This window comes from Larus michahellis, chromosome 2, assembly GCF_964199755.1.
Source record: "Larus michahellis chromosome 2, bLarMic1.1, whole genome shotgun sequence".
Classification (NCBI taxonomy): Eukaryota; Metazoa; Chordata; class Aves; order Charadriiformes; family Laridae; genus Larus; species Larus michahellis.
Window position 1 is genome coordinate 157,079,721 of NC_133897.1, and position 8,288 is coordinate 157,088,008.

Sequence of the window (8,288 nt, forward strand, 5' to 3'; positions counted from 1 at the left end):
GAATTCAGTTGCAAAATTCTCATTACTTGCAGGGACTGAGATGTTAGGCCTTGCACTCAGCTATGGGAGTGTGTCTTCTTAAAGTGATTGTTTGAGGCTCAGCAATCCCTTTCAATAGCCCATTAGGAGATAAACGAATCCTAAAAACCTGCTGGTTCCCACCTCTTGCCGTAACTGCTTGCTTAAGCTGGTCTTCCTGCTTCACGTAAGTGAAGATTTAAGAGGATGGTAAAAAGCAGCTAATAGCTAAGGAAGGAGGTTTTCTTTCTCTGGTTGCAGTTCAGCTTATTTCATTACCTTATTTATCATTTTTAATGATGTCTAAGCACACGTGGAAGCGGGAAACATTTAGGAAACAGCAAATTGGTCCTTGCTCTAACCACCTTTCTGTGTACATGGCAGCAGAGGTGATAATGTGTCCCAGAATGGAAACTTAATGGAGTTATCTGGTGGAATATTACTTTCAGGGACAGAGAAGTGAAAACAAGAGGTTTCATATGGCTAATTGCTTAAATAATGTAAAAACTAGATGAGTTTGAAAACAGCCTGAATGAGAAATTGTGCAGAGGCAAGGAGCGCAAATGACTCACTTTGCTTCACTAACATAACAGTGAAAAGCTGCCAGGTATTTGGTGCCAGAAAATAACAGCGAACGTATTAAACTTTGTAGTAGCGGCTGGTTAGTGGCAAAACCAGCTCTGTGCAACACAACATTTACTGTTACATTCTGAATTCTTGCTCTCAAGGTGTTTGGCTGGAGAGAACAAATTCATACTTACGATGTGCAGATGCTTGCTGTACGTAACTATATAAAGCAGACACCTTTCTGGGAAATGAAGGGTGAAATATCTCTCCACATAAATCACTGGGATTTTTTCTTTCAGCTTCCATGAAGCAATCCAAAGACATTAAGAGATGAAGAAAATTAGCATAATCAGCTCATGTTGTTTAATCCCCCTATTCCAACCCAAGAACATTCTCTGTGTTTCACTGGTTAACACTTTTATCCAGGCCAGGTTTATATGATCTGTAATTTCCCTGTTCCACTGACCATTACAACTGTTAGATAGTTCACAATATGCATGCTGGATTTTACAGAAAGATGCACTACACACAATATATCTTTTAAAAGTATAGTTGTATTAAGTATAATGGAGAAAGGAGAGCACAGAACAATATGGGAGCTACAAAAGAAAATGCTTTCAAAACTGATTATTTTATACAGCTAAAATACACATATATTTTTGATTTGTTCTTTTAAAAAAGCTGCTAAGATTTGATAGTGACTGGAGTGACAACCAGGATGGAGGTCAGTGATGGATGACTAGCTGAAGAACACAACAGGAGAAGGAGGGCTTGTAGAAGGAGATTTATCAGAACACTAAGGAATCTCTTGAAAGCTGTAATGTTTCCATCAGACAACATGAGACTGAAAGCTCAGGACTACCACAGGTAAGAAAATCAGGCACATGTTTATGTCTTGCTTAAGTAATGCTTGGCACCTGCCACTATAATGCTTAAGTCACTGTGATCAGAGACAAAGTCCTCTCGGACCTCATTTCAAATACAAGAGCTGTAAATCCTATCCCTCAGTTCAGTCAATGGCTTAACTCCCGTCACTAAGGTGAAATCACCCATGGGAGGCTTCCATCTGAAATGAACGGGACATGCGCTCTTTGCAGACCATGCAGTACATGCCACAGTATTACTGGAACAGAAATTTGATACAAATTACTGTTATTAATGAAATGCTTGCTGTTACAGTAGAAGAAAACGACTTAAATGGCAGTTTTTCTTATTTTCTCTTAAAAGTTGGAGAAAAACATTTAGATTTAGACGCCTCTTCTTGATTTCATGTCGTTAAACAGAAATAATGCCAATTCTGTAGAAACTTTCCCTATTTGCCATAAACTCAGTTAGTTTCTTTAATTCCACTGAGCTCTACAATATGAAGATAGCAGATAATATGGCCTTAAGGACAAATGTTATTCCATTATATAAAATCTGGATGTTATTCCAACACACAAAAACTGAAAGAGGAAAAGCTAAAAACAGTGTATTATGCCGGTTGTTGAGCTAAAAATCTTGACAGACATGGAATATTGATTAAATTTAGCAGCATAACTTGGCAGGAACAAGAATGGGTGGTTCAAAATGGCTCTAAGAACTCTGAACAAGGATGAAACAATACCAACACTGTAGCTGGTCCCTGTACGACAGGCTTTGGGCAACGGCTACAATTATTTTGTACTTTCTAGAAATTAATTTGGCTTTGGAATATGTGAAGTTCACACACACACACATACCCCTATGAATCATTTTTCAGTGGCACATGTATAATTATTACAGATGTTACCTTGCAACACAAGAAGAAAAACATTCCAGTCATGACAGTTTCTATTTTTAAACTGGCTTCTGAAAAAAAAAGCAAGCAAACAAACAAAGTACTGCAAAAATCTGCAGCAAAGAGAGACAATAATAATGGGATGGGCCACTCAGTCCTTTATAGTCAGATGCATTACTCTGAGGTCTAATGTATCCAAGCTCTTTCCATAGCTTTCTTCCCCTCCTCCCACAATCACCCGCAGGGTTAAGAGAGTGAGCCCATCGCACCATATAACACTTTTTTTTTTGTTTCCTGTGAAGAGCCTAACCAAAAGAGATTATAGGGGGGTTACAGGGTTGGGTTTTTCTAAATTTCAATATTTTGCTTTTGTTAAAAAGTCTAATTTTGTCTCCAAAAAAAAAAATCCTTCCAGTTTGTGGAATTTTTTTTTGTGGAAATGCTTTAGCTTTTACTGTTTCAGATGCTGATGGATATTTTATTATAAATAATTAAAGTACAGACAAGCCACATATTATTCTTCCCTTTATGACTACTATATGGGTTTTTCAACTCTATATACGTGGTTGCCAGGAACAAAAAAAGATAATGAGGAAGTTATTGAAGCTGTTAGCATTGATAGTAACAATCTTTATCGTATGTGAACTACACATTTTTGGGACATAGATGATGAAAAACAGTGTAATCAAGTTTTCAAGGCATGTCCATTACTGCTTGATGAGGTGGATCTGTCCCTACTTCTTGTACATAATCCCATCCTCTTCCTCAGGCCAGCAGTTGCAATCATGTGTTCAAGTGACAATCCAAATCAGAGAACTAATCTAGGGGAAAAAATGATGCTCAATCCGTAGTCTGGCTCGCTGTACAGCCACGTGAGCTCCATGCTGTGATAAAGGGAGGCCACTGAACTGTGTTGCCAGGAGACAAAAGAAGGGACCACCCATTTCACCAGCAGCACAGAACTCCATCAGTTCAAACTGATCAAGAAAGTGCACCCGGATGGGCTGATCCAAATACTGTGAAAGCCAGTGTGAGCATTCCATAGCATCTGTTTGGAAGGATTTCAGAGATGGTTGACCATGCTTCAGACACCCTGGCCAAAACACCTGGGAACAGTAGGAGGGGGCATTCAGGAACCAGAGCTGCTCCTGGAATCATCCATCACAACTTTGAAGAGGTTTCTCACAGCACTGAGCAGTAGGGAGTGAATCCTGTTAATTTCAATCAATTTGGTTCTCAGAAAGGCGAATATTGCGTATTTTTTGCTGACAGTGCAAACAAAGATCCTTTTGTTAGAATTGTCATGCCAGATAAATATATTTTCCATAGTTAGTATCTGCAGACTTTTTTTTTATCTGGGGAAAACTGAGGCTGCAATTCCAGGAACATTTCTTCAAAAGCAGTACTGGCACATGGCTTGTGTGGAAACACTGAGCTGGAATGAGGAACTGCCCAGCCAGTAAAAGGAAAACATTTTTTCCTTCCAGATGTTTTTTCCAGCAGGAGGCCTTTTCCAGTTCAATGCACCATGAAATAATGCTGTGTAGCAGATGAATAGACTAGACTAGACTAGACTAGAGTAGAATAGACTAGAATAGATCAGATCATAGTGGCATAACACAAGCGTTAGAAACACTCGATCACCTTCTATGTAGATATTAATTATGAATGTTCAGTCAATACACTGATGCAAGTTATTAAAATAAGTACTCATAATAATTTTAATTCAGTTCATCACCATCTGCTAGTATCAGAAATATAAATATGCTAAGTTACTTGAAATTAATAATGACTATCCATACTCTTGCTACACTAGGGTAAAAAGCATCAAGAATATTCCTTTTAGCTATTTCTCTACCCTACTGTTATAAAAAACATCACTGGCAGAATTTCCACAAATCACTAGGAAGCTCATCTTGGTGCTGAGCTGCCTGTGTAGATGGAAAGCTTTCTGTAATACCTAATTGAGTAATCCTTTACTGCATATTATGTCATCTTCTTTTTTTCATGCCCTCAAAGGTAATGCAGAAAACATGATCACCATTGGACATTTTTTCCTAAAAAAAAATCAACTGGTATATGGGTATCTTTTGGTTTGAAGGCAGCGGTGTTTTTAACTAAAAGAAATAAATCTTATCTTACATGAAGTAATAGGGATGAAGGTGTTAGGGGTTATGCCTTATTCTTCGATCTCATGTATAACACCATCCTTTGCAGGAATATTTGAAACTTCTTGTAAGGCTGCAGTATTTTCAAATAAGCAGAAGAACTCTATCATTCCCATACCCTTTCCACATACACTTATGAGTACTGAAACATCTAAAGCTTTTGTTTCCCTCCTTGTTCGCGATAATCCTAGCTGCTCAGAATATGCATATGGAAATCAGGTTAACAAAAGTCTTAGCCATAATGAAAATGCATGGGGGGAAAAACCCAGACTTTTCCCTCTTTGTGGTATATTCTGTTTCGTTTTTATCAGCCTTCTTTCCCCAAAATCCTTCCCTGCTCTTTAGCTCCACTGCTAGCAAAGTGATTGTACAGACTGGAGTTTTTGGACAGCAGTAGTGAGTGTCTCAGCCCACTCTGAGCAATGACAGAAAACTGAATTTTCTACAGGGGATCCGTTCTCTGTCTGGTCCGTACGTGAGTGTAGCCCCTAGGTGACCTGGTCCGATGATGTCAATGCAAGCGTTGGCAGTACACAAACGGCTCAAACTGTACTCAAACTCAAACAGTACTTCTGTGCCATCACATACAGTCACTACCGTGGCTTAGTGTGCACAGGTCGCAACTGAAACGTATATTGAAGCCCACAGAACCACCCCCCAAATACACCCGCGGCAATGGAAAACATTTTGTTCCTTTGAATCTTCTGTTGAAAATGCACATCCACAATCAATCAAATTCTTAATTTAAGACTCTTGGATTCCTCACTAGTAGCAACTTCTCACATAGCTACCTCAGCATTGTTGTTCCCGCCTCCATTGACACAGGAGGCTCACTCTGTCCTGGACAACAATGACTTGGCTTCAGTTATTCACACATCTATGACATCTCAGCCAGATTACAGCAGTACAACATGTCTGGCTTTAAAACCTTTGATAAATGTCTACCCATCTCTTCACAACCCTGTCCTTTGCTCCCTATGCCAGCTTCCATTACAAAATGTAATTATGTTCAAGACCTCTGTCCTGACCTTTGGGGGAATCAGTGACCTGTGCCCAGGATATCTGAAAGATCAGCTAAAGCCTACAAAGGAAAATCACTGCCAACCATTCAGCTCTCTAGTAAAGTGGAGTATTTTACAATTACAGTAAAGCTCCTTAGTCTAGAAAGTTACACTTCTTGCAGTCCTGGTCCAAAGCTATGACACGATCTCCCAGAAGTTCCGAGATATTATGAGCATCCCGACATTTTGCTCTAAGTGGTACGTGTATTTCTTCAACTTGTATGTCTTCTCTGTGAACACAGAGTATTTCCACACTGGGGAATGCCAGGTCAGTGAACAGGAGCTTTATAGAAACTGAGTGTTCAGCCCCTAGTGGGAACCAAGTACTCTGCTGTCCTAAATTTGCACTTCTGGCCAACTCATGAATGAGTTGATAAACTGAGAGCTTTATCCAGTTACCAATGGCTGGAACACTAGGCAGAATTATTGTACTTCTAAGTAAAAGGAGCGCCTGTAGTTCTGGAAGGGATCCAGAAATTGCCAGTCTTTGACAGCTGAGAGGGGAAGGTGTCAGACTGTAAAGCAGTATATAAATTCATTGCATGCCAATCCTTGCCCCTCCCCATGCCGAAATTATGGAGGGAAAGAAGGAAATAGTAACAGAGCAAAGTGAAGAATTAACAGCAGATTATAATTCACCAGAATTTCATAAGGCAAGGAAAGCCATCTCCTGCCAGTTGTGAGAGTGGATGCTGGGTCAGAAAGGCCAGAGCTGGGAGGAGGTGCTGGGTTAGTATTTCTAACCTAATTGTGTGGGATTCTCCTGTGGCTTTTTCAGAACTGCCACGACAGAGCCAGGCACTAACTATGGGGCAGCATAGCAGCAGGAGTGGCACCATGCTGTGTCACTTGGGTGCACGTCCCACAGCAGTGCCAGTGGGGTCAGAGGGGCTTGCCTCCCCCAGTACTTCCTCCTTCCCCCTGCACACATGCAGCTATAAATTATTGTGGGTTTTGTAATCTTTCAGTGTAACCGTTACAAGGATGATGAAAATAACATTTTTAGTCTTGACTGTGAATTATTTTATTCTTACATCCAGAACACCTGTCTGCTTGGCACACTTTCCTTCCTCCTGCAAAACACGCCTGCCATCTTCTGGCCAGGCCACCAAGCATCCAGGGGCTGGCTGGAAATGCACTTGGAAGTGTCTGTACTGAATGGGCTCTCCCAGTTGTTAACACAACCAAAGCAAGCAGGTTGAAATTAAATTTTTCTTTGGGATGAAAAGTTCCCCTATTAGAGAAGAATTTAGCTTTCAAGCTGTGCAAAACTCCTCTCTCTTGATTCATAAGGATTTGCATGAGTTTTTCCTTTTATCTTCATACCTGCAAATATCCTGAAAGTTTCATTTATTCCAAGTCCAAAGAAGACATTCAGTCAAAAAAGTCCTTATTACGCTGCTTTTACATTTAGATCACAAGTTTCAGTGACTTTCATAGGAAACCAATGTTGATCAAAACCAGAATTATGGTTTTCGTATTTATTAAACACCAACATTGCAGTGGAACCTGAGGCTGAGCAAAGGTCATGTGGTGTCAGGTTCCAACGCAAATATTTGATGTGGCTCTAATGGAAGCCAATGCTAGAGTTTGATATCACCTTAGGAAGCTTCAAGAAGTTTGCTAACTAGGAGTAAAACCTTGTTTAGAAGTCAAGTGTTAAATTCTGAAAACAATTCTTCGTTCCTCGTGGTCTTCAAAACAAACCTGAATCTCTTTCTGAAGAACATGAGTTATTTTAGGTACAAGAACGACTGGTTGATATTTCACAGCCTGTTGTGCAGCACTCTAGATTGCATGCTCATAAGTACTCCCTTGAAAGTCTATGACTGACTGACAAGAGCAGAATTATGAGGGGGTTTTTTCCAGGTTAAAGCCATCCTATAGGAAAATGAAATCATATCAAACTTCACAAACCGCATTGCATTAATGAACTGGAGAGAAAAGTCAGAAAAGGCTATGACGATGTTTTCAAAAGAGGACATTGATCTGCATATCAAATGAAGTACACACTATATAATGTATGCATAGAATTTACATCTTATATGCATATTATACATATTATACATATCAATGCAAATTATATTGAATCTTAAAAATAAATACTTGAATTGCTCAGATTTTTTATATTTTCAGTGCCTGAATTTTAAAATATAGAACTGGTTCACAAAACACAAAATCTGTGCTCCCTATCACTTGCTGTTAAGAGGGATAGAGTGGGAACTGGAACCACCTGTACAAGCATGTAAAAATCAGTCATGTTAGTTTTGGCACCCTCCAAAATTTTACAAGGCCATTTCTTATGTCACTGATGGAGACTGTGCCATTCAGCCCTTATCGGTACACTTCCTCTCACCCAGCTGAAGTCAAATGAAGGGTTGGGAACCATCCAGCTTCCCTGGATAGGCCATTAGAAGATGTCTTCTCTGGCATCTCTGGAGAAGGATTCCACCTCTCCAAAGACAAATGTCTGAGACAGTGGGTGTCTGTCTCTCTTCACTGATTTCTCAGAAAGCCTGGATAGTAAACGTAGAGTAGGCTTTTAGACAGCAGTCAAGCTGAGAGGAACCCTACCCCAGGCATCTCTACATGGTGATAAAACCAAAAAGCTGAAATGCCTTTGAATGAGCTTATTTGTCTCCATTAAGAGAGGAAGTGAGGCTGACTGGATGTCCCAGCTCCAACTCTTCAACATCAGGCAGAATTCTGCTGAAC